This window comes from Ixodes scapularis, unplaced genomic scaffold (assembly GCF_016920785.2).
Source record: "Ixodes scapularis isolate PalLabHiFi unplaced genomic scaffold, ASM1692078v2 PGA_scaffold3__209_contigs__length_174095766, whole genome shotgun sequence".
Taxonomy (NCBI): Eukaryota; Metazoa; Arthropoda; class Arachnida; order Ixodida; family Ixodidae; genus Ixodes; species Ixodes scapularis.
This window is the reverse complement of record NW_024609868.1, coordinates 116124270-116152063: the sequence shown is the minus strand read 5'-3', so window position 1 is coordinate 116152063 and position 27794 is coordinate 116124270. Positions and strand designations below refer to the sequence as shown.

General features: G+C 47.0%; 1 protein-coding gene and 1 pseudogene across 1 annotated transcript in view; one reads left to right on the top strand and one right to left on the bottom strand.

Moving 5' to 3' along the window:
* LOC8025703 (choline transporter-like protein 4) overlaps nucleotides 1–27794 on the bottom strand; it is a 647806-nt gene that overhangs the window by 250911 nt on the left and 369101 nt on the right. The gene's annotated exons all lie outside the window — the stretch shown is intronic.
* LOC115330649 lies at nucleotides 14834–24969 on the top strand (annotated as a pseudogene).

Here is a 27794-nt window from a genome sequence, read left to right as displayed (position 1 = left end):
ACAAATCTTCCGCGAAAAAAAAAAATTTCTAGCAATATTTACGCCACAGGACGTAATTTAGTCGGGGTCACAACTTCTCCACATTTGAAACTCCCGCTCTTTCGACGCGCGCGAAGTGGCTGCTATACGTCACTTCGTGACGTATACACGAACTCAACTCTCCTACGTCACGCCGCGGTGGTGGCGCGCCGGACGCACTTCCGGTCTGGGGCGGTGGGCAGAAGTCGCCGTGCCAAACATGCATTCCCGTGTTTCTTTGGAAGAAACGAGACAAAAAACCTGCCTTCTCGTCAAAATGCTGCGACGGGGGTTGTACCAAGAGAGTCCGGAAAGGTTTGAAGATCAGTTTTCATGTGTTTCCGCCCCCTCCGCTTGTCCGAGAACATGGATAGTAGCCGTGAAAAGGGCAAACCAGACGCTGTCGAACTACGATTGCGTGTGCGGGCAACACTTTGTGGTCGCCAGATGTATTTGCTTTGTTCCAACATAAACGAGAGAAAATCGCCAAGTTGTCCGAACCACCCAGGGGTTCAGTGCGTCTTCAAATTCACACGGCCGCCTGATCGTTCGAACTTTCGTCTGCTCTTTCAAACTTGTCTGCTTTTTGTCGTCTGCTCGTTCAAACAAAAGCGGCCCGTAGACCAAACTTTGACCCGGTGATTGCAATAAGAAGTAATTGCAGGCCTCAAAAGACTTAATTAGGCTCGGTGTAAACAGTACATACAAGATGTTGATCATTGGTACCAGTGGCCACCACCGACTTGTTACGCTTGGTCTGTTCCCGCTTCCGATCTTCAGTATCAACGTCGATCATCGCCGCTACCTTCCACACTTTTGCAGCACGAGCGACGTCGCGACCGAAAATAGATAGACGAATCTCATAATGGTTTTGGCGTCCATTCTGCGGCGTTCATGCGAATGAATCGCCGCACGTCAAATTATTTACAGAAAGTTTAGCGGCGTAACGAGCCTTGATAATTTCGCTTAGGCGATTAAAGTGGTAAGACATTGCGATGAGGACGTAGATTCCAACGCGAAAAAGGGTATGCAGACTCACACAGACGCCGACAACGTGACATTCGAGTGGTTTGTTGACGCACACGGGACGCGGTGCTTCTTGCCCATACCCCATTACGCATGCGTTCGAACTGTTGTCTGCTCTTTCAAAATTGGCTGCTTTTTGTCGTCAGCTCGTTCAAACGACAGCGGCCCGTAAACCAAACGTTGACCCGGTAATTGCGATAGGAACTAAGTGCAGGCCTCAAAACACTTTTGAAGGTTGGTTGGGGTAAGTAGGCTAAGTGTAAACGGATACAAGAAGATGTTGATCATTATTGTTACCAGGCCATCACCGACTTGTAATGCTCAATTCTACTTGCGGTTTTCAGTATCGACGTCCAACATCTCAGCTACGGTCCACGCTTCTGCAGTCCAATCAACGTCGCGTCTAAAAACAGCGAACATAATCTCATCGTGCATGCGAGTCAGGCTTTAGCGCCTATTCTGCGGCGTCCACGTGAAATGAATCGCCGCACGTCACATTATTCACGCAAAGTTTTGCCTCGTTAGTTTTGCTGAAGCCGCTCAAGTAGTCAGACATTGTTAGGAGGACGTAGAATCAACAATTCCAACGCGAAAAAGAGCACGGGGACTCCCACCGACACCGACAACAACGCAATTCAATGGTTTGTTTATGGGCGACGGCGGGCTTCTTGCCCACCATCCACCGCGCATGCGCGGCGCCGGTGGCGTCCGCTAGGGGCGCTCCGGTTTGTTTGTAAACATGCGAAAATTCAGAAAAAGGGTGAGGAATGGATGAGTAATGTAAGTAAGAAAGATAGAAATGCTGCCAAGAAGTTTTGGGAGCACTTGAACTCACTCGGTGAAACAACGCAAGCTAGACAGAGGTTTATACTCTCGCATCAGGGAGATCAATTAGAGGGAGATGATGCGATACAATATATAGGAGCAGTGATGGAGGAGAAATTTCGGGAACGGGTACATGTGGAAGATAGGAGAACCGAAGGAAGTAGCAGTCCAGTTTGTGACATCGCGGATTTTGGACAAAGAGAATGGGAAAAGGCGGAACGAAGAGTCCCTAGTGGCACGTCGACAGGCACAGATGGTATCCCTATCAAGCTGGTGAAGAATTTGGGTCCTAAATCTAAGGCAAAACTAAGGGAGGTAGTGAGTACCATGATAACAAAAGGAAATATTCCAGATGAATGGAGGCTTAGTAGGATGAGTATGATATATAAGGGAAAGGGAGATAAGTCTGATATTAGGAATTATCGTCCTATAACCGTGACACCGGTTATTTACAGGTTGGTAATGCAGATTATAAAGAACAGACTGGAGGAATGGGTAGATTGCGAGGGCATACTGGGCGAGTTACAGAACGGGTTTCGAAAACAAAGAAGGTTGGAGGACAACTTATTTTCTCTAACACAGTGTATAGAAATAGCGCAAAAAGAAAACAGACAGCTCTGGCTGGCATTTCTGGATATCAAGGGTGCCTATGACAATGTGAACCAAAGAAACCTGTGGGACATAATGGAGAACTTAAACCTAGATGAACGACTAACAGCACTATTAAGGAACATTTACAAAGATAACAAGGTGATTATAACATGGGAAGGAAAGGCGACAGGGAAAATAGAGATAAGACGAGGCCTTAGGCAGGGGTGCCCGTTATCGCCTTTGCTGTTTATGTTGTATCTGAGAGGATTGGAGGATAGACTAGAGAAGAGTGGGCTTGGGTTCAACCTTTCTTACAGTAAGCTAGGCCAAAAAATTCAGCAATCCTTACCGGGATTGATGTATGCGGACGATATTGTACTAATGGCTAACAACAGGACAGAGTTGCAGGAATTAATGAGCATCTGTGGTAGGGAAGGAGAGGAATTAGGTTTAGAATTCAGAAGCGAAAAATCGGCAGTCATGATTTTTAACGAGGATGAAGTTGAGAGGCTGAAGATACAGAATATTACAGTTGAGAGAGCTAGTAAATACAAGTATCTAGGAGTATGGATATGTGATGGTGCAGAATATCTCAGAGACCATGAAAAGTATATAATAGGTAAGGGCAACAGAAATGCAGCTGTAATGAAAAATAGAGCACTTTGGAATTACAACAGGTATGAGGTGGTGAGAGAGATTTGGAAAGGGGTCATGGTGCCTGGCTTGACTTTTGGAAACGCAGTGCTATGCATGAAATCCGAAGTGCATGCGAAACTAGAAATAAAACAGCGCGGAGTAGGTAGACTGGCTTTGGGGGCGCATTGCAAAACGCCAAACCAGGGAGTACAAGGAGACATGGGATGGGCATCATTTGAGAGCAGGGAAGCGGTGAGCAAGGTAGAATTTGAGGATAGGTTGAGGCTAATGGATGGGGAGCAATGGGCACGAAAGGTTTTCAGCTATTTATACATGAGGAGTGTAGACACAAAGTGGAGACAGCGCACTAGGAAATTAAGAGGAAGGTTTTTGGGCTATAGCGAAGATACGGAAGAGCAAGTCTCAGTTAAGAAGAAAGTTAAGGCCACAGAAAGAGATCGGTGGCTAGAGGGAATGCAGACAAAGACTGCTCTGGAAAGCTATAGATTAAACAAAAGAGTTATTGCCAAAGAAAGCATTTATGACAATTCTAGGGGAAGCTCATTGCTGTTTGAGGCAAGAACGGGTGTTCTGCGAACCAGAACATACAGAGTGAAGTACCAGGAAATTGATACAGTGTGCACTGCTTGTGGAGAGGAGGACGAGACGGCTGAGCACTTGATACTCTACTGTAAAGGGCTTCACCCTATGCCTACCGAAGACAACATAGATTTAATAAAGTCATTGGGTTTTAGAGACAGCGAAGGGAGAGTGGATTTCAAGACTGTAGAGATTACCAAGCAAAGATTAAGTGAATGGTGGCAGAAATCGAGAGAAAACTAGGTATTTTCTTAATCACTGATGGCAAGGGGGTTTCATAGCCTCACTTCCTTTGCACTGCGGAGTGAATATAGATTTCACATTTAAATATTCTAAGCTTAAATGGTAAAACAAAATGGCTAGGTGGCGTAAGCTACCGCCCGATCCAAAGGGCTCAGCCGTATTCATCCATCCATCCATCCATCGTGACGTAAAATACCAACTTTGTGGCGCGCGATTTAAAAGGGACGAAATAACCACAAACTAAAATCAGTTTCGCGCAATGAATAGTGCTGTAATACATTTTGTTTTTGGCGGAAAAATTGTTTTGTGACATGCTTGTCCCAATTAGGCTGTTTAAAAATACACTTTTTTTTCTTTGCAGTTTTAACGGAGGGGAAAACACGGCCTGCTAAAACTCGCGATTAGAGCGCCCGTCACGAGAGCGCACAACCAGTCCAGAGCAAGTGGCCCGGCCGCCTGGCCACGCCCCCTTCGGCGCGACGCGAAAGCGGCCATTTCATTGGTTTTGAAAATGTCACGTGACATGACGTCACTTCCGCGCCGTTTGAACGCATTTGAGCGCGTTTTCGTCTTGTCAAGATGGCGTCCGCCGCTGCGCTGGTGGGTGAGACGCGCGTTACGCTGCGCCGCTGTAAACACTTCGTTTCACGCGCGTGCCTAGATGACTCGAATGCTTTCAACTTAGCGATGTGAACTCGTTTTTCGGTAAGATGAAAGCCCAGGACTGCACGCCGAGATAATGCCACCGCATACGCGCCGCTGCCGAAGTCGCCCTTACGAGTACGACCACTACGATCGTCGAAGTTCGCCGCTGCACCGATGACTCGAATGCTTTCAACTGAGCGATGTGAACTCGTTTTTCGGTAAGATGAACGCCCAGGACTGCACGCCGAGATAATGCCACCGCATACGCGCCGCTGCCGAAGTCGCCCCTACGAGTGCGACCGCTACGATCGTCGAAGTTCGCCGCTGCACCGATGACTCGAATGCTTTCAACTGAGCGATGTGAACTCATTTTTCGGTAAGATGAACGCCCAGGACTGCACGCCGAGATAATGCCACCGCATACGCGCCGCTGCCGAAGTCGCCCCCTACGAGTACGACCACTACGATCGTCGAAGTTCGCCGCTGCACCGTAGCACCAAACGCTAGCAACTAATGCTTTCACCTCGGCGATGTGAACTCGTTTTTTGGTAAGATGAACGCCCAGGACTGCATGCGGCGCGTATGCTACAGCATACGCGCCGCTGTCGAAATCGCCCCTACGAGTACGACCCATAACGATCCTTGGAGTTCGCCGCTGCACCGTAGCACCAAATGCTAGCAACTCTTGCGGAGGACGGCTCGCGGACGCAGTGCTTCTTGTACGTGGACATGTTCTCGTTCCGCAAACGCGCCTAATCGTGACACGGGCGCGCTGTGCGCCTGATGTCTACGCGCGTTCCAGTGCGAATTCGGAAAGCGATAGAGGTGTCGTTCTATCACCATCAAAGTACTCGGGCCCCTCAGAATGACTGACACCTTCAGTAAATGTACCACAGTAGGTTGTAGTTGCGCATCTCACTTTACTGCTTTCCATGTTCCTCATGAGAGTAGGCACACATAACATTGCTCTGATCACTCTTCCTACCCGTGAGGTTGAAGTTACTCTGGAGGAAAATGTCAGTTGTCCAGCACCACGAAGACTTCTACGGCGAGGGTGAACAAGCCATAAAGAGGGAATAAGAGCACATACCTCACACACAAGTGAAGCTTTTATTTCAAAACAGGAAACAATTTCAAGATTAAATGTAGAACAGTACAGTATATAGTAGTGGTTTGAAGGTCCCCATGCTCCAGGCACTTTTTCACATATCAAACACTTTTCAAACTACAGTGTCCAATCGAGAAAAGTAAACCCTTACTTTTGGCCTGCATAGACAAACTATGTATCGCCGAATGCCGAAACTCCACGCGAATGTAACCTTGGCGATCTCAGCAAGATGCCAAAGTTTCAGAAAGTAGCGTCATCGAATTGAATATTTATGCATGATTACCGGAAATTTTCAATGTGAGAATGGAGGCTCGCAGAGCTCGCGATTACATGGAGATGAATGGGAGACGCTACTGGGACGCGACCCCATTTTCCTATTGAGATTTTCAGAAAATTCCTAGTAACTTTCAAATTCAATGACGTCACATTCTGAAACTTTGGCATCTTGCTCAGACTGCTAGGGTTACATTCTGGCGGAGTTTCAGCGTTCTGCTATGCATAGTCTTTTTATGCGGGCCGAAAAGGAGGGTTTACTTTTCTCGATCGGACCCTGTAGCGCAGCAGCATAATATTCTGCGCCTTACTAAGTGTGTCGAAGGGTAACCTCCTCATCTGGCCCATTATGGGGTGAGAGTATGTCCTCAGACATCTACGGGTTTTCAATGATTATGGAAGTAATCAAGTGGAAACTGCACTGCTTCAAATGTGAGCATAGCCCAGTCACGTCGGTCTTGTTCATTACACGGTCCAGCTCATCCCCACGGCATTGATTAATCTCTAGGTATGTCGGATTGTGTTCCTTCATGACGTCCAGCCACCGCAAGTGGGGCTCTTGTGCCTGCATAAAAGACATTGAAACCACCAAGTTACGTCTAGTCTGATTTGGACCTACGAGAAGTCCACGGCTGTAAGGCCATGCAGCAGCCACTGAGGACTCTCCTCTACATTTTTTTTCTTCATGGTTGCACTTCGCAGTATTCATGCATGGCTTCTCAAGATTACTGTTAAGTAGCACGACTGATTCCAGCCACTTAGAGCTGTTATTCTGCTAAGACCACAGGCAAAATTAGTCCTGCCAATCGTAGACTGTGAGCAACAGGTGAGGTGAGCAATACCCATATGCTCCACATTAAAATTGGGCTTGTCTCGGCACATTTGGCCATGTTGAAACTGTCATGCCGTAGCCCTGAGCGTCACATGTGTGCCAAGTCATTGAATAAACAGTTTTATTTCTCTACTATGCTAAGTTAAATTCAAAGGACCTCGGTTATTATCCCAGTTAACACTGCGCAAACTTTGTAGGAACAAACGGTCCTGCAGTCGTCCATTTCTGCTTCGTGCAGCCTTTCAGGTAAACAGCGAACTAAAAAAATTAATGTGCAATTCGCATCAGATAGAAATATGCACGGCTTTAAATGGCTTGGCTGCACTTTTGCCAAATAAAAGTGCACGCTTCGCAGCCCAGAACATTGCATAAGTGCCTCTGTCACAGGTGGCAACTGCATTTTGAGAAACTTGGCTTCCTTAGATGCCAACATCAAGTGACCCTCTGGCCCTTCTCGATATGGTTGTGGGCAGCTGTCAGCCAGCTCCACTCTGCCCGTGATAGTGGCCTGGGAGGCACCTTGTTGCGGGCCATGACTCCTGCAGCACTGCCCTCTCCACAATAGGGTTGTTGATCGTGAAGACCTGTAGTGCCTGGCAAAAAATAATATGCTGCCCACCATTGGAGCAACGAAGAACTGAACTACCGTACCGAGTGTACCGAAACATGTCTTCTACACATAGAAATGTTATCAGAAGGCACAAAGACGAGGCAGAAAAGTGTGCGCCGTCATTGGTCAAAACAGTGAATAAAGGCATGTCATCGTGTCTCGGTGGTAAACAAAAGCCTGAGGTGCGTGAAGAGCTGACTGACTTGCTGCATATTCCTTCTCTATACACAGAGATATTATCCTTACATTTGCTCGAGACAACAGGCTGCCGACATCCATTTATGTACAAGATACCAACCTACAGGAATTGATATCTTGCATTTTTGTACCACAAACATGTTTCTGCCTGGAACATTTCACTTTTATTATCTCGGCTGCTCACACTGCTGGCAAGTGCGCCTTCACTGAGTGCATACAACAAAGCCATGTGTTTTTTTGTTTTTTTTTTGAAGCAGCATTGAAATTATAGTCATAGTCTTCATTGGCTTAGGAAAGCCGTGGCACCATGGAAAGGCAACAGCCCGTACCATGAAGGCCCGCGGTGCCGCGTCTAATGAAAATGATTATGTGATGAGTATGTACAAGATCCGAGATAACTCTTATATGCTTCTCACATGACAACTTTATCAGCAGTGCGTCTTGGACAATGGCCTCCAAGGTTTGCAAGTTTGTAGCGTAGAGGGGCGTCCATGTCGATGGATGCCCCTCTACACAAACAGAAAGCTGCAAAATTTGTCCTTTAAAGGCCGATGCTCAACCTTGACGTTCTGCAGGGGCTATAATCCTCTTAGAGTCCTCCTCTCTTAAACTGCGAGGAGGAGCTGCATTGTGTGAAGGTCGAAGGTGGAGAGGATATAGGGAAGGAGGGGGTCCGAAAAAGTGCAAGCTGTACGTCGGCCTGCTGACGTACAGCTTGCACTTTCCACTTTTCCGAACGAGCTTTAAGCTCATTCCTTTTGCCGCAAGAAAAAAAAAAAAAGTCCTAGTACTGTAAGTTGATGATGAGATCATGATACATTGAAATACAAAACAACAAAACAATGGAGCGCGTAGCTTTCGGCACATGCTGCGCCAACTGGAGGTCGCCTAGGAACTCACACAAATGCTCAGTTGCAGTGAGGGCGCGTGTCCTGCTCCAATATGTTCGACCCTCGCTCGGCACATGCTGAAGTTTCGGTGCTAAGCCGGCATTGCGCAGCTGGAAGCCCTCGCTTAGCTCGTGCCAATTAAGATTAAGGACCAAAGCGACACAGGGCAGTCGTGCCTCGGCTTGATTCTGGAGAATGAGCGGCGAGCTTTCCACTTTCAAGTCGATTCAAAACAAGCAGAAGAGAGCATAGGAATGAGGGTGCTGGGACAGAGGTGCGAAAAGGAAATGGGAGAGAACGTGAGGAACTGTTTGTTAGATGACGCCGCCCGCCCGAGGGTATCTGAGACGACTGTCAAGGGCCTCCAAAGTCGTCCCAGCCACGCCTTGAAAGCCTATTTCTTGCATACCGTGAGTCCCGACGGGGAAGAAGAGCGATGCACAGGAGGAAGACGACGAAAAGAATAGAAAAAGAGAAAACACTAAAAGAGGACATGCATCGAGGAAGGCGAAGCTGCCTGCGTTTTGTACAGAATGCAGGCAGAAAGGGCACCCTGGCAAGCCTATCTTCAGAACAATTTGGTTCAGGCCACATGCGTTGTTGTCTCTCCACCTGTCTCGGTGGCTTCTTTTTACAAAGTGTTTGGCACCCACTTTCGCGACTTTTCGGGGTTGGGGGTTGTGGAGGCGCCGCTTAGAAAACAGTGAATTTTACCAACCTACGAAATCAGGACATTTGACGCTTTTCTCAATCTCTTGCAGGACGCGGGACAACGACTTCTAATGCGGGACGGGCGGTCACCCTAAGTAGCTGGAAGCGTAAACGAGAAACATTAGTTTATTTCTGCATCCAAAGCCCCCATGCAAAATAAAGTTCAAATAATGTAGTTGACCCAACTCAGTTGCTTCAACCTTGTAAGAAGTGGCACGCTAGCTTTATTCGTACAGAAGCGAAGAATGGTTTTGGCTAACTCGCCGTTTCTTGGCTAATGATGCTGAGTGTATCATTTCTGAGGCAAACTAACACCTTCACCATGACCGAATAGGGCATATTGCTATGAAATATAGCTAAAGTGGCCGTCATTTATCTGCAGTAAACAAGCCAAGAGAAATAAACACTGCGGGAGTGCTTCAACGCCCCGCGCCCAAGCAGCGTGCTGCTGCTGTGGCTACCGGCTAGCTTGCTCACGCCGCACTAGCCAAGGACCGACAATAATGTCAACAGGGCCTCCGCTTCAAGTGCAATGCTGGCGCAGCGCCGAACCTTTGGATGTGCAAGCGAGAGTTGAGCACATTAGTGCATGAAGCCTCGCATCCACTGCGCATTTTTGTGATTTCGCCGGCAAACGCCTAGTGACACAGCATGTACTGAAAGCCACGCGCTCCGTTGTTCGTATTTCAATGTATCAGGATAGCACAAACTACTAGTTAGAACAAGACTTGGTTGTCAGAGATGGAACGGCATTGCGCACAGGTATGGTCATCTATCACATGAATTGAGAAATTAGTTGCGCTCTGCGGGGGCCAAACATTTTACTACTGTCGTTGAGGTTAGAGTGTAGTGTCTGGCAAGTAGAGAGAAGGGGACAAGTGGGTATGGCTCTCGCATTCTGTGCCACTTACGAATTGACTCCCCAAACAGAGCAGATGGGTTTCGCTGAGAAGTTTGAAAGCTACCGAGTACCCCTCGACGCTCTGTTCACTGTCCATGAGGACAGCGCCAGCCATCATTGCTACTGTGGCGGTGCGCTCAGTTCTGTCGCAAGAGGATGTCCAGGGCCTGCCACATGATAGGGGTCACCACCACAACTGCTGAGCCGGTTTCCCAGCAGCTCACCGTGATGCCGGTCCCTGAAAATCATTGTGTAAAATGAGGCGAGGCTCGATCTAATCACTTTTTTCAAGCAACTGTAACATTAGAATTCGCCAATAATTTGTCCGTTACGACTGTACTATAGCTATTTGCAAGCTAGAAAAAAAGGTGGCGGCTTCCCGCAAGGGGTGTGATATGCATAAATCTAAAATGGAAATCTTAGCTGGGGTCCTCTATAATGACATATTTCTAGTAGAAACTGCTAAAGACTGCACAGGAACAGCCCCTCTATTTCATGAGGCAACGCGGCAAAATGCGGTGGCCAGCCATGTGACACTAGAAATGGATCGTGGCACTGTAGCAACTTCTAGTACACTTGGAGCCACTGTACTAAGAGTCGACAGAACTGCTAAATTGCGCCGTCCCGAGGACAGATGGTTTAAGGCCTCAATGTCGTGACGGATTTTTGCTGGGCGTCTATGGGCCCACACACTTTTTTGAACATAATTAGAGTTTAAAAAAAAAAAAACTTGAAGGTGCCTGAGTGTTTTACAGAATTAATGAAATAGCATCTCTCATGGCCCATCATTTTTGTTTTGATATGTGAAGTATTTTTTTACTGCAAAAATAACCTAATTTCGCCATTTTGACTTGTCTGGTAACAATGACTGTGGTCATCCGTCCCGTTTGCCCCTGCATAAACTTCTCGGCTACGAAGCAGCGACGCGATGACAGTAGTGGACATTCGTCTGTGCACTTTGCTTATGTATTCCTTTAGGCAGTGTCCCCATGGGTGATTCTTTGTGGCAGTTACGATGTTCTGCTCGAAATGTCTGTGGCAATAAAAGGGTGTGAATGCAATAGCAGCTTCATACTTTCGGGGTGCTACACTTTCTCAAGTTGAACATTGTGTTCTTTCGTTAATGTTCTCCCTTGAGAGGACATCCCACCACACTCATTCCAACATATGCCTGAGCTTATAATAAATGTGCCTGGAGATTTTTAGCTGGATGTCAGGTGACTAACAACTCAAGTTCATGATCGAGCACGTATGCAGGCAGGCATACGAGCAGAAGAATGTTTAGCATAGCTAAAAGATGAGGTTTCAGACGGTTACTATATCACTATCAAGAAAAAAGCATCCCGCGCACTAAAAGGCATTTTTCACTCGTACAGGAATAAGACTAGTAATCGAAGTTTCCAGCTACTTTGTTTTTTAAGTATTGTTGCAATCGAAGTTCGTACCAAGAATCGCTAATTTTTGTACCTGGCTGCTAGTCCTTGAATTCGCCGCTTTTATTTTTTTTTCACGGTCTCCACTAGTTTTACTGGTTCTCTTGAACTATCGTAGCATGCGGCTGCCGCCAGTAAAACCGAACAGCGCCGTTCCTGTTTTCCTCACTCGCATCACACGACTTCGACGTACGCTTCGACAACATCCATGTTTGTTTACTTTTCGCGAGGAACGCAGCCCACCAAATGCTGGCAACATTGCCATTGCGCATGCAGAAGAACGAGCGATTCGGTTGTTTTACAGTGATAGCTGTTATGGGCTCTTCCCCCCCTTTGGAATGATGGCGTAGGGTGTAGGGCGTAGGGCATTCGGTATCCGTCGTCGATATTGAGGATTGCTCCAAAACATTTTGTTACATTTCGCCGCTGTCAGGAATCGACCCTGGGTCTGCTGTGTGTGAGGCAAGCGCTTTGCCCCTGCACTACTGGCTCCATGGCACACTGCATCAGTAAAGTGTGTGTGGTGAGCACACATGTGCATATGAGTCTCGTGCACCGCCCGGCTACCTCCGTTTTCCAGGGAACGCAGCGGAACACAATCGTCCATGCACGCGAGATGCGTTATATGGAAAGCAGGTCATGCCTATCATCGACAGTACACGCTCATGACGAAAATACAAAGAAGTAGCTTGAAACAAAACAGCGCCGTAGCACAGACAAAGCTATGAGCTCAAGCCCCAAGCAAACAATAAAAAGAGAAGACCAAAATGGCTAGATGTCAAAACCCTAAGCAAAGCGCACATAAAGGCACCCTAGTGAGATGCTAGTGCAGCTGGTATTGGGTGTTTTCATTGGCATAATTTAGTCCACCATTTTATTGTTATTAGCTGTCTGGCGCGTGCCAAATAGAAGCGTTTCGATGATGCCTAAGACTATCAAATCCGTAAAGCACAGAAACTTATACCTGCCATTGTGTTACCATTGAACAACGAAATGGCCGATTGACATCACGTGAAAACAACCAACGCCTATCTGGTGCGTTAACCTGCTTAGCCCGGTGGAAACTGTCCTACCCAAATGAGCCACGCCGCGATTCGGAAAAGCGTCAGAAATGAGTTGGAAAAATTTGCGAACTTGGAGTTGCTTGTGAAATAGCCACAGACGTGTACTTATGCAACGCACATTTGATAAATCTGTGTTCCGTCGAAGGGTAGCTTCACTACTCGTGGATCCAGATGAGCAAACGGCGCAAAGCATTCTGAATGCGAACCTGATCATTGAGGGTCTTGTGCTAGCTTGCACTAGCTCGCACTTCAGCATCAAAATCTTTAGTCGCGTGGCGGACAACGCATAAAGCCGAAGGTTGGGGGCCTAAATCCGGACTTCGTATTTCTAAACAGGTTAGTGCCCATGGTGCCACACAGTGGACCACCCCTCGCAACTCACTTTACATATCACAAAGTGTACTGAGTGTTCCCAGAAAGGGTACGTGCAAATGTAGTCATGCCACAGGGTTCACACAGATTATTCACTTAATCGGTCAACACAGGCGTATTACAGGTGTTGACGCGGATGGGCCAACAAATAACGACGAGAAACAGTCGACTGAATAGCGCGGCGTCATTAACGTTATGCACATAGGGTAACGTTAATTCTTCACAGGAACTGCACCACACCAGAGATTGATTCATCATAGCTGCGGGAGGGGAAAGAGCCTGATTGCGCTACAAGTGTCTATAGGGTGTTTTCATAAGACTTAAGTCTGTCATTTTGTTAATAGAAGTCGGCGTAATGAGATCTGGAAGCTTCTGCGCACTGCGCATCTGAGGGCATGAAATGAATTCTTAGAATGATCGCCTTCGGCACAAGCCATAGAACTCATCACAACAAAATGGCGAACAAAAACACGTAGGTGAATACACCTCATACTCCGAAGATGTATTCAAACAAAAACTACGTCTTTGCCATTTGCTTGTGACTGTGAGAGTGCAGCGAGGGCGCGGCCGTGAGCAACAAGCTCGGACGTTTACAAAATATAGCGTCTACCTGTTAGTCAGGGAAGCATGTCGTTTTTGGCACGACACACGGCATCTCACACTGTTACGATGCAAAAAAAGTTCTATCGAACCGAACAAGAGGTGTTCAATCCCGATTTGTATTGAGCTGACCAAACATGTTCGTGTCACACTGACGCGACTACGCTGATCAATAAGGACAAACATAAAGGCAGATTGAACAGCGACGTTAATGAACAGTCAAGAAAATCGGCTGTCATAGCCCATACCGATATTTCCAACGTGTTGAACCTCGGCAGCAGCGAACTTCGAGACTCCAAACTTCTCCTGCCATCTGCACTGCATCTGCCTCTGCCATTTGCCGCCATCCGCCATTCAGGGCGCCGCCGCGCCGCGTCGGCCGCGCCATCACGCGGCTGACGCGGCGATAAGACAATAACTCGAACAGAAAATTTAAAAAAAAGTTATAGGGAAATCGCTATCACTAATTAGGAATTATTTTGAGCATTTCTGTGACAAATTAAGAACGTTAATTAATAGGCTTCAAAGTTTTCTTACTTCCCACCCATCCAACCGACTCAATGAATGTTACTGGTGTAGGAAACGAAACCGAAACCAAGAGCGGCGTCAGAAAAGCCGGATGTCAATCAGCGTGGGGATTAGCCTACCACGCCTACCTTCTCCCTTTCTTTCCCTTGATCCTTTTCACCTTTCAACCCTTTTTTTTTTCCCTGTTGCAACCTGTTGTTTCAAGCTCGACATCGAAGCCACTGGTGTGTTCGTTGAATCATCGTGCTCTTGTTTAAATCGCCGTGCTTTCGTCCACGATTTGACTTTTGCTTGCCAGCGTGGAGTTCACCAAGGTGCGGGTCACGGTGGTGCGGGTACACGTGTTGTGTGGGTACACGTGTTGTGTGTCACTGAATGAACCATCGGCGACGTGTTCTGGGAGACATTTGTAAGCTGGTTGAATCACCGTTACTTTTCCTCTCCAGTATCCTGACCGCTGCGCACTCGTGCACGAGTTGAATGTGCTTTGCATCACTGTTTTTTCGTTCCCCAGAGTGGTGAGCGTCGTGCTTTCATGCGCGAAACGAAAGTGCGACTTGTCTTCTGTGTATCACTGCTACTGAACCGCTGAATTTTTTTAACGATGGACGAGCCTCCTTCGCCGTTCGAGCGGCTGGAGGTAGTGAAGGACGACCTCGCGTCGACGGAAAAGGAATCAGTGTTTCGCGCGAACCTGAACAACGAAGCGGCCGTCGACGAATGGCTGGAGGCCTACAGTCTCCAAACAAACACTTCTTGGATCGTCCAAAAGGTCCAGAAGGAGGGACAACGGTACGTTCATGTCATTCATGCTTTCCGCGATTGAGGACCGCATCGATGATAATTGGAATGCGGCTCTCAACTAACTATATATCCTGAGTCTTTGGCCGTCTCGGCATGCTATTTAGGTTTTCTAAATTCAGAACAGTTATTGAGAAAACAGCGAATGGAAAACACATTCGAAATTTCCCGCGCAGCCGGGTGCCGTGACGTCACGGAGAGGCAGACGTGCAGGTCGAGAAAAAATAGAGCATGCTGCGGATTTGTTTGAACCTGCGTAGTCAGGGTGAAAATGAAATGGCATTTGTTTCACACCATCAAACTTCGTGTAATCAGTTGTCAATAGTCGTGAAATGGAGCGCATAGCCAATGAATGGAAAGCGGAGAAACTTTCCAATGTCGCAGAGCTTTATACACCCCCCCCCCAACACACCCCCAGGTTGAGCCCGACCCCCCCCCCCCCAGAATTTTTTGTGCAAAGTACAGACAAGGCTACACCCCCCCCCCCCCAACACACCCCCAGGTTGAGCCCGACCCCCCCCCCCCCCCAGAATTTTTTGTGCAAAGCACAGACAAGGCTACACCTCCCTCCCCCACACACACCCTACAGCCGCCCAAAAACTTGTGACCCCCTTCCCCCCCCTTGTTGAAAATTCTGGATAAACCCCTGCCAATGTGTATTTAAGTGGTGTACTTACCATACCCAAATTTCATTAGTGTAGGCTCTCGGCACTTTCCCATGCCATAGAGATATAGCGTTTTTCTTTTCCAGGATTTTAATCCGGGAACCTACTCATGAAACTTGAGTATGATAAATGCACCTCCTAAAGAGACCTTGAGAAGTTTCACTGCTATCCAATCATTGGCCTATTTATACGATCAATTTTACGCCTGAAGAGCGCCCGCGGACACCATGCGAAAAAAACACTCCTCCCACGTGCGAGCCAAATCTGTGAGCTATTCGAGTGAGCCAAATGAACCTCTCCACTTTAAAGCAGCTTTCCTCCTCAAGAATTAACGCTACCCTATCTGCATAGGGTGCTCCCCCTTATTTTGCTGCATTTGTGGTATTTTCAGAATGGTCTTCCACAAGGTCTGGCGCTGCCAGCACCACCCTCGCAACAAGGTGTCCGAGCGCCGCAACGCTGTGTGCATGGCCAGACTCGACGTAAAGATAAAAAAGTTGAGCAAGGGCTCAAAACAGAACGACCCGTACCTGCGCAGGGACGTTCCCTTGGCTACTGTCATACGAATGGACACTCAACATTCGCATAATACACATTCAGCAGACGCTCTGCGCCTCCTTCGGGGCACACGTACCACGAGGCAGACGTTTGTGGACTACTTTAGCGACGGGATGGCAGTCAGCAAGGCACGGAGGCTCCACGAGAGCAAACTCTGCATGGAGGAGAACGGTCCCGAGCTGCTGGCCAACGGCGCCCTCAACCCTCTGGCCAGAACCGTGCAACACTGGCACACTGTGTGGAGGAGCGCCTGCTTCGGTGGTGGCCCCATCGACGCTCTCTCCAAGCTGGAGGAGAAGGCACCCCTCTATGCTGCTCAAGGTATGCTACAAGTTATTACAGTGCCATGGCTTATTTTTGACATCACATGACCTACCAGTGTATCTTTCCACGTCACCTTGTGAAAAGAGAGGTATTGTTCATCTGTGAGCTTCAGCACTTGCCACTAGGCACATGCTATTAGAGAGCAACACCAGTTCACATTCACATTTCTCGGCTCTATGCACATCACATGTAGCTGTGGCAGTAACTACACATTTTTTTTGCTGGGAATTTTAGGGGTACAGAGGTGAGTTGCATCGTAAAGCTCACTTGAGAAAAGTGATTAAAAAGAGCCGTGCCTCAATTTACTTAACAATTTCCAGGCACAAGTGTGACGGTCAGCCGGAGTGACACCAGCAGCTGTTAGGCAGTTCTGGTCGTGACCCCCATCATGCGGCGGGCCCAGGCACTGGAGGCAGCGAGGGACATTGTCTTTATAGACTCGACGTCCTCGTGTGACACCACCAAGTGCACCGTGACAGTGGTGCTGGTGGCGACAATGGCTGGCGCCGTCCCCTTAGCAGTCCTCCTGCACAACGAGCAAAGCACGGACGGGTACTCGGCAGCATTCAAGCTCCTCAGCGAGACCCATCCACTCTGCTTTGGGGGTCTATCCGTAAGAAGAAAATAATGTGGAAATTATAGCTTTTCTCAGTGGGAAAAAGCTGGTTGTCATTTACTACACTTGTTTCTGCCTCAAGAACATTAGAACCCTAGTAAAAAGCTTCGGTGTCTGCAGATGCAACAAAATTTCCCCCTTATGTAAAAATTGGCGTTTCATATTTTTAATGTTTAATTTTCTCCAAATTCGAGTGTGTCGTTTCGGTGCCTCACTTTTAACTCCGAAATTCAGTGTTTTCGGTGTAAATTTTTGCGGTCAACCAGGAATTGTGGTTTATCAGGGCCCATGTTGTAAAAGCAAATGCATATTTTTCGCATTTCTAGAAAACACAACACAGCTTCATTCGCAACCCGGGATATAACAAACTAGTTTGCACTGTGCAAGAAATATGTGCAAAGCGTCATCATTCCGTTGACACGGATGCACATGTGTGCCAAGCATTCCACAAACTTCAGGAGGATACTGCTCCAGGCACAAATGCGAGCCAGCATTGCTGACAAAATTGTGCCGTGATGAAGCATGCAATAACTTTTGACGACACTGTTTCAGACAAAAAAATTAGAGGGACACTTGGCCTTAAGGGTGCGACGCGATAGCGCAAGGCCGGGTTGTCAGGGCAGGGGTGGAGGAGGGCGGGAGTGCAGAGAAGCGGGGAAGGGAGGGCAGGGTGGTGGGGCGGTTGGGGGACTGGAGGGGTTGTAGGGTGGTGGGGGAGGGAAGGTGTGGGGAGCTGCAGGGTCACACCACCCCCCACTGCTACTAAGAGAGGGCAGGGCATGGAAGTCAAGGGGATGGAGGTCAGGAGTCTGGGGAGTGGAGGGGTTGCAGGCGGGAGGGGAAGGAGAGGGGAGTAGTGGGGGAGAGAATGGGAGTTACGGGGGGTAAGGAGAGGGAAATCCCATCACTGATTCCCATTTAGCATCCGGGCCACGTGACCCGGGTTTTGAGGAACGGGGAAGGGCCCTCCCATGAGGTCACGCCAGACGCCGTGACCCGGCTCACTCGACACAGGTCACTGACCGGTCACGCCAGTCCAGCCGGGCCACCTAGCATGACCCGGGTCACGCCAGGTGCCATGGCCTGGTTCATGTGACCCGTGTTCCGGGTCACGTGACCCACGAGGTCACGCTGGACGCTGCTGGACTACTACTACGCTGCCTTTTCCGCTAAACGGGAGCCTTACGCTAAGTGGCGGCCCATACTGCAAGTGAGATGACCGGCAGTAGCCGTCACCTCATAGACAGAAGGAGGGCAAGAGGGGGACAAGAGGAGAGCGAGAAGGAGGAGGGGAAGGAGGGTAGACAGAGGGAGGAGGAGGTCAAGAGTAAAGGTAGAAGACCACGAACACACAATAACGCAAGAGAGAGAGAAAACGGGAAGACCAGGACGGAGGGCAGGGGGGACTGAGGATGAGGTGGCTTTGACTTTGTGAAGGAAGAAGACGATGGAGGGGATGAAGGTGGGGCGGACCAAGGAGGCGGGGAAGCTGGTTAGGGGACGGAGGAAAAAGGTGAGAGGAAAGGAAGAGTGGAGGGAAGAGGAGCCTGAGGAAAGAGAAGGGAGCAAGGTGCGGATGGGAACAATGAAGATGAGGAGGAGCGGCCAAGGGTTCAAGGTCAAAACCAAAGGACAAAGCCATGAACACAACCACATGACAGATAGAGGGGGAGGGAAGAGTTAAGCGAGGGAATTAAAGCCACGAACACACAACCACATGACAGATAGAGGGGGAGGGAAGAAGAGTGAAGCGAAGGAATCAAAGGCCACAATCATAGGCAATCATAGGAGGAAAAGATGAGGAGGAGGAGGAGGTAGGGCACAGAGGGGAGATGGGACGAGTATGGGGTGGAGATAAAAGAGGCGAGGGAGGAGGGGAGGGGTCAGGTAGGAAGAAGGTCTAGTGTCAAAGGCCACCGTCACACGGACACATTCCGCCGACCACTCAAAGTGAAGGGCCCATATACGGCTACCGCAGTAAAACTATAGCACGAGGGGGTAGTGGTTTGACCGAGGGATCAAGCATGAAGGCTTGGTCTAAGGTTACGAGAATGAGATGGTGATGGTAGCACAGGTTGCACCAAATTCCTCTGTAGTGCAAATACTTCATATACGTGCAAATACTTCATATACGTGCGCTTCACTGAGATACATCAGTCTTGCCAGTTCTTTTCAATTGCACTCAGTGAAGGCACAATTGCCAGCAGTGTGAGCAGCTGACCTTAAGCCGAGGTGAAAAGAATGGAACGGAATGTCCCAGTGTATACAGTTGTTTATTTAAAAAAACAATTGTTTATCAGTTTCTGTAAATTGTTGTGTTGAACATAAATTAATGCTATCAGCCGGTTGTCACAAGCAAGTATAGAACAGTTTCTATAGCTACAGAGAAGGGATATGCTACATGTAGGGACTAAAGCATTTACAAAGCATGACGGTTCACTTCTTTGTCTCTCTCCGATTGTGGGACGCATATCATCTTTTGCCAGGCACCCGAGGTCTTCATGACGGACAATTCGAGTGCGGAGAAGGCTGCTCTGCAGGAGACCTGGCCCACGGCAAGGCATCTCCTATGCCATTTTCATGTGGCGCAGGCGGAGTGGCACTGGCTCACAGCTGCCCACAACGGTGTGCACAAGGACCAGAGGCGCTGCCTGATGTCAGCCTTCCAGGAGGCAAGTCTTTTACTATGCAGTTGCCATTGTGACAGAGGCGCTTGTGCAACGTTCCGCAGTATGAAACTTGCACTAATGTGCAGCAAAAGTGCAGCCCAGGTATTTAGAGTAGGGCGACACACCTCTGCATGTTAATGGTCTTGTGGAAATCAGTCAGGCAAAAGTGTGCATGTAAAGCTGACAAATGTTTGTCAGATTTCTAACCGAAGTAACCTCAACGGTAATGGCCAACTGCAGGTCATGTATGCTGACACACAGGAGAAGCTGGAAGCAGCGACAGCCCAGCTGAGGCGCCAGCCACACCAGGCCTTCGTGGCACGGGTGGAGGCCTTCCTTGGAAGACAGGAGGAGTGGGTGTTGCTCTACCGTGCCAACACCACCACGCGGGGGCACAATACAAACAACTTCTCAGAGGCCACCATCCGTGTCCTGAAGGACATAGTTCTCAGCAGGGCAGAGGCATTCAATGCTGTGGCACTGGTGGATGCGGTGGCCATGGTGTGGGAGAAGTACTTCGAGAGTCGCATCCTCCGCCACGCCCACAGCCGTGTCGCAAGTCACCAGGTGGTATACAAGCGGCTGCTCTCCAAGATGCCACAAGGTGCAGCTGAGAGCATCCAACCTCTGGGCGACAAGCTCTATGCAGTGCCCAGCGCCACACGCCATGACGTGGTCTACGAGGTGGCCGCAGACTTCGGAGCGTGCAGCTGCCCAGTCGGGAAACAAGGGGCTTTCTGTAAACACCAAGCTCTGGTGCACGAAACCTTTGGTGGTTGGTTCCCCAATGCACCCCCTTTGACTACGGAGGACCGGCATCGATTGGGCAAGCTGGCCTTGGGTGACAAGTGCCCACCCTGGGAATTTTTTATGCCCTTTCGTGGAGAGCAGCAGTACCCAGGTGAAGAAGAGAGTCCCAGGTGCACCCCCGAAGCTCCCAAAGGCCCAGACAATGCAGAAGCCACTGACCTGCTAGAAGCCAATGACCAGCCAGAAGCTCCTCAACCCTCCACATCGGCCCTGGCACCAATTGCAGCGCAAGACCCTGACCAAGCTCAGCGTGCTCAGGTATGTGCACTCTTTGATGTTCGTGTCTTATCCAGCTCCTTTTCCCAAGCGAAGGGAGAACGATAAACTTGTATAACACAAGCTCCTTTTACAAGTCATACCGTGAGAGGCTCTAGTGCAGCAACTAGAATTTAAAGTGGTGCATATTTCCTAGCAAATACAAGCTGCACACTCATCTGTGATGCATGCTTTTTACCTGAGAGACTGTACCAAGTGGAAATTAACAAGTGCACCACCATTTGTTCCTACAAGGTTATTGGCCCACCTTTAGCTGGGGTAACTACGAAGGTTCTCTGGTGCGACTTAGCAGTGATGTGGGGAGAAAATTGTTTATTTAAAGGCCAACGAATAAGCAGAGAGGAGAAAACTGCACCTCAATTTCTCCTTTCCACCCGAAAGAGAAGGATAGTCTTCCTCCTTGTGGTGTAAGTTACCTTCCAGACCCGCTCCTTTTGGGCAAAAAGGAATGGAGAAAAGGGCACAGGGGAAGGGTCATTTTCTTGGCTGCAAGGTACTCCATATATGTCAGCCTTTGACTACTTGGCACACATGTGCTTCTGCTCTAGTGGCCAGGCTCTCAGTGTTTCAGCACGGGCAAATCTGTTGAAACAAGCAAAATTGTAATTTCTCACATTTTATTTATTTACATTACTGTGAACCTTACGGTCAACACAGGAGAGAAAAATAAGTTGTACAAGCCAAGCAAAATGCATTCACACTCAAATGAGTACTTATGCACATGCATGGGTGCGGTCACACCCTGCACATCTGAAGATGTATTCCGCACACATACATTATTCAGTTAAAAATTTGTGCAATGATAATTTAAATGACTTGAGATTACAGCAGCTGACGACTTCGTTTGGCAGAGCGTTCCACTCTACTATTGTCCTACAAAAGAAAGAATACTTAAATACATCATTTTTGTATTGATACGGAGCAATCGCCCTGACGTTGCTAGTTCTTTGGGAACGAGACGTTGAAGGCCACAAGTAAAGCTGCGGATCTAGCTTTGTCATTCCAGTTATTATGGAAAAGAGTTCTTTTAACCTCGATATTTTCCTTCGCTTTGCCAGCGAGTCAAGCTGCGCCTCTTGTCTCATTGAAGAAACAGATTTTGTATGTTTATATCTGGAGAAGATAAATCGAAGCGCCAGATTTTGTATTCTTTCAATTTGTGATTCGTGGCATTTTCTATACGGGTCCCATACAGTGCTTGCATATTCTAACAATGGGCGAACATAACACATGTACGCAAGTTGTCGAACATCACTATTGGCATGCCTAAGTTGTCTTCTGAGTAATAATAACTTTTTGTAGGCTTTTGAACAAACGTAATCTACATGACTGTTGCATCGCATGGTAGAACTAAAAATAACACCCTCTAAATATTTAAATTCGTCCACCTTTCGCAGTTGCACGCCACCTATGTTATAGGAATACTCTAAAATGTTTCGTTTGTTTGTAATGCTGCAGAGTACTGTTTTATCAAAGTTAATTACCATACCCCACCTTTCACACCACAAGTAAAGTTTTTCTAGAGAGGCATTAAGCAAGTCTTGGTCTTCGACTGTACGCACTTTTGAAAACAACATGCAGTCATCCGCAAATAGCTTTACAAAAGTGGACCTGTACCGACCCTTGTGGCACACCTGAATACACTGCAAGGCGGGTAGAGCATGCATCACTGCAGTAGACATACTGTGTTCTGTTAGTTAGGTAAGACCGGACCCACGACACTATATTGCTGTTTAGACCCACAAGGTGAAGCTTTTCAATTAATTTGTTATGAGGCACGCGGTCGAACGCTTTTGAAATATCCATAAACACGACGACAACCTGACCCCGCTCATTTACAACAGATGAGAACTCATGCGCACATTCAATTAATTGTGTGACCGTCGATAGACCCAGTCTAAAACCGTGCTGATGTTTGTATATTAAGTTGTTTTCTTCTAAGTACTGAGTGACATGATTTGAAATAATGTGTTCCAGCAGTTTGCAGCAAGTCGACGTTAATGATATAGGATGGTAATTTTAGACTGTCATTTTGTTTCCAGATTTGTGAATGAGTATAATTTTACCACATTTCCAGCAGTCTGCTGGAAATTTGGATTGTTGGAGAGAGGCTTGAAATATTATGAAAAGATATCGGGACACCCACTCAGCATACCTTTTCAGAAATGCATTTGAAATGTCGTCTGGCCCCGACGCCTTCTTTACATTAATATTCAAAAGCAATTTAAGTATAACACTTTCCGAGACAACGAAATCTGACATACGAGGTTCATCAGAGCTGCTGACGTGGTCTACCGGCGAATCACTCGAGACTGTAAAGACTGACTGAAAATACATGTTAAATTCCTCTGCCACTCTAATGGGACATGACACAACCTCATCGCTTACCATCACTTCTGTTATTACTTCTTTTTTCGACGAGAAAAACCGCCAGAATTTTTGCGGAGATTCCAGCAAGAAACGAGACAGCACATTGCCACAGTAATTTTCCCTAGCTTGGGAAATAAGATTCTTCAATTGTCGCCCCAAATTTGCAATGTCTGAGGAATTTTGTTTTGCTTTCCTTTTGCGCTTGATCTTTCGCTTTATTTGCAAAATTTCTCTTGTTACCCATGGGTGATGTTGTCGTGCTCTCACGTCCCTTGTCGGAACAAAGTGATATGTACAGTAGGAAACAATACTCTTAAATGTTTTCCATAATTCGGTAACATCACTTAACTGACTAAAATGGTCAAAATGTTCAACTAAATAATCGAGGATGGACACATCATCAGCATTTTGAAAATCTCTGACAGTACGTTCGTGACGAGCATTATCGGCAGCTGTTGTGTGTAGTTCTAAGTCAAGAAACACCATTTTATGATCTGACACTCCGTCGAGCACATGTGCTTTATCTGCTTCCACTATGTTGCTAACAAAAAGTAAGTCCAGAATTGATTGGCTCGTATCTGTTACTCTTGTCGGCCTGTCCACTAACTGTTGAAGATTAAAACTGAGTGCTATATCTAACAAAAGCTCGGAGGACGCGATTTCATTTTTACCTAGTTTTTGCTTTGCCCAGTCAATATCAGCATGATTGAAGTCTCCAGTCAAAATAATTTTAGTTTTGTCATTGAAGCGCAACGCCATGTAATCATACAATTCTTCTAAAAACCACGCGGCGGTGTTTGGCGGCCTATATACAGTACTAACAACAAACACGTTGCCGTGAACTTTAATCTTACACCATAACACCTCCCTGTTGACAACGCAATCTAATGGTACCAGGTCCACCGAACTTTTTGCGATAATAGCCACGCCGCCGCCCCTTGATCCTCGGTCTTTCCTAATCATTCTGTAACAAGGCGGAATAACTTCATTATCACCAATACGACTGTGAAGCCATGTTTCCGTGATGACAACCACGTGGGGGTCATGAGTTAGCAAGATTGTTTCCAAATCATCTACTTTATTCACAATACTAGACAAAGTATAATAATGTGCTGTCCTCAATGCGTTTTGTGCAGGCTCGAGAGGAAGTCTACAGGCGCCTGGAGTCCCGCATGCGACGACTGCACGCCATGAACGAGGAAAACCCAGCATACATTGAGCTTTTAGATGCCCTTGGTGCCCGGATGGATCGTGTAACGAATGGGAACGACGCATATGGATTCATGCTTACGTTGAAGTCAGCTGCAGGAGTACGACAGCGTCGGGGACGTCGGATACGGGTACAGCCCACAAGCCTTGCCAGACGTCGGCCAGGACTGACAAGGGGTTCAAAGAGGGTGCCGGCTGGACGCCCATCAGGCCAACCATCTGCCAAGAGGCCCAGAAAGAGGGCCCACTCCCTGCAGATGAGCATACGTGACAATGTGCCAAGTGCAAGACTGCACTAAAGGTCTTGGTGCCTGCCACCTCGTCGGGATCAGGTAGGTTTCGTTGAGCCCCATCCTTAGAAACAGTGGTGTAACAATGTTGATTCAGCTCTGACATGACTGGCAAGCTGCAATTGTGTAAGCACTTCGTTTGTCTGCAGGGTCACCGTGTGGACATGGGATGAATTCTTCAGGATCCCATCACGGTATTGGAACAAGACTCACATTTCGGCAGTTTCGCTGTCCCTGCAACGTAAAACTTGCTTTGTGCTGTAACTGAAAGCAAGACGTAGGCATTTTTCTTATTTTTTGAAAGCTTCTGTAACCTTTCAGGTTGAGCTGGATTTCATAATGTGATTCAAGAGTGTTTAACCACTTAACTGCCAATGACGAGATATCTTATCATGCTGACTTCTGGCCGCAACTGCCGATGACGAGATAACCCGTCATAAGACTCTGTCATGAGGAAAATACATTCCACAATTTTTTGGGGGGACAAAACGTCAGTTTTCTTGATTATCAATGTCCCAAGCATATTTTATAACATTTCTAATTTGTTTTGGTGTTAATCTACCAAAAGCAGAGCAATGTTAGTGATTGGAGAGCAATGCCATGCACTTTAAAAATGGGAACCATCATACATGGTTTGCTGTTGTCACACGCCTGAAAAATAAGCGAAACATCGTTCCTCCGACCGATTCAAAGTCCAGCGGCGATGAATGGCTTCCGTCAAATAGGAGGTAAGATCATCTGGACTTGACTGAGTGACCCAGTGATGAAAGTGTAATTGACAATGAGAACTTCCTCATGGCGCAAGATTGGGTTTGCATCCGCATTGATAATGCACGTCCCTCTTCACCCATATTTTGTTTTACTGCATGCCCTGGAGTGCCTCGACATTCGACAGACTATAATTCTGTAAATGATCAAGTCTAATCAAAATCACTTTGCATAAACTCTCTTTGTACGGGGCTTGTACAAGTGATATACGTGTGTTTTCACCAATCTAAAAGCACTGTACAAATTTTAAAGAGGTCTTTGACTGCCGGTTTGGAAGATGACCTGTCACTTATGCACGAGTGTTTGTCAAATGTTTTATTTTTAATCAATTTTAATAAACCAATGACCGGTAATCTCTAATGACTGTGATCTAATGCCACCCCCTTTCATGAGTGCCTGTACATTGGGACCTTGTGTTTTACATTGCTCCTTCTGCTCTAAGATTGCTGAGCATGATTTCTCTTCTAACATGGAAGTTTTTTTTTTAATTTCTCATGTATCGTTTCATTATTTTGCGGTCTGAATTATTCGATGCTCGGGTTTGTCACCATGGTGTGGAACTGTCTTGCATCATCTGACATAGAGAAATTAATCTGGGCGAAATATGTACATGGCACATTCCTTACAAAATTACCTCTTCCAAGGAAGGTATTGCTGTACCTACATTTCACAATTTCCCTCCACGAACTCTATCAAGTCAAAGTGTTGCACGCAATGTACTAGTATTAATACAATATTTTCCGGATTATGGTCCCAAAGACCTAATTTCAGCATGAAATATTTGTCAGTGGATAGCCCGCACCTACAGCCCTTCTCACCTGTATAGTGCGCAAGGACAGATTTTAGCTTTCAGAAGGGTTTTTCATTGACAGCCTACATATGATGCATAGTCCATACACATGAGAAGTGCAGAGACAAGCCAGGCATTGTTCATGCACCACTCGCGGGCTGATCACGGCTATTCCTGAGGGTCAAGGATGACCTACACTGTCTGCCTAGGGGCAGCTACCTTTCATGTCGCCCACAGAGGTGTTGAGAGCAAAGACAACACATTTCCTGTTTAAGGCGGCGGTCCCACGCCTGCAGTCTTTAATGATAGCTTTTAACATTTTATTTTTTGGGGGTACTTAGGAAATAGCTACAGAGCTGTCGCTTTGCAGGTATGTTTCTAACATCGGTGGGTAAACTCCAGCAATACCTTATTGACATAACTAACTTACGTGATCAGAAAATTAGATATTTAGAAATCGCTTACCGCTTCCAAGATTTCTACTTTAATAATAAAGTTTGGATTACCATTTTTTCTACTCGCATTCTACTCGATATTAATCCTAAGTGTGCTACTAAAGGAGAACTTGGAAGCGGTAAGCGATTTCTAAATTTCTAGTTTTCTGATCACATAAATTAGATATGTCAATAAAGCTTGGTTGTAATTTACCCATCGATATTAGAAAAATGCCTGCAAAACGACAGCTCTTTAGCTACTAGGCACTGTAAAAAATAAAATGTTAGACACCAAGAGTAAAGACGGCAGCCGTGGGACCACTGCCTTAATCAGATCATGTAAATATGTAGATGGTCAAATTGGTAGCAGATTTGTAGTACAAATTTTATGACTTTTCATGTACCTCAATGTTTCAGTATACATGCTTGTTTATTCTAGTTATTTTAAGGACATTTTGTAAATTTCTTTTTTACATGATTTTATAATTAAGTATGTTTTGTTTAAATATGAAGATGTTCCTGTATGTAATACAAAGGTGTCGTCATCATCTGGCCAAAGGGACAGAATGTCATTATTACTGTAAAGGCAATGGCACACTTTTTGGAAACCAGCACTATACCACTCTGTTGAAACAGTTTCATGTTGTGAAATAAAATTCTTCCTTGTATTCAAAGTAACTGCACTTGTTCCCTCACTTCATGGCGAAGACTGTGTCACAGTAGCAGTCATCGTAGTGCACGACAGTATTCATTTTCCTACACAGTAATTTTACTCTCACCAGGCAGGAAGTGCGTGTACCAGAAGAGCGTATGACAGTATTCATTTTCCTCCACAGTAATTTTACTCTCACCAGGTAGGAAGTGCGTGTACCAGAAGAGCGATGAAAGGAGGAGGGAGATGAAAGAGTGATAAATGCCTACACAGAACGTTAACCTCCTCTCCGCGTGCAAAGCTCGCATAGGAAAGCAACGTTAGGTGCGTGCCTGTTACGCGTGAGCAACCTGGAAAACTGAATTGAGATGGCACAACTCCACCTACTTTGACACTTGTACTGGTGGTGCTAGAACACCTCCACCGCTTTCCGAAATCGCACTCTGAGCATTAAGAGT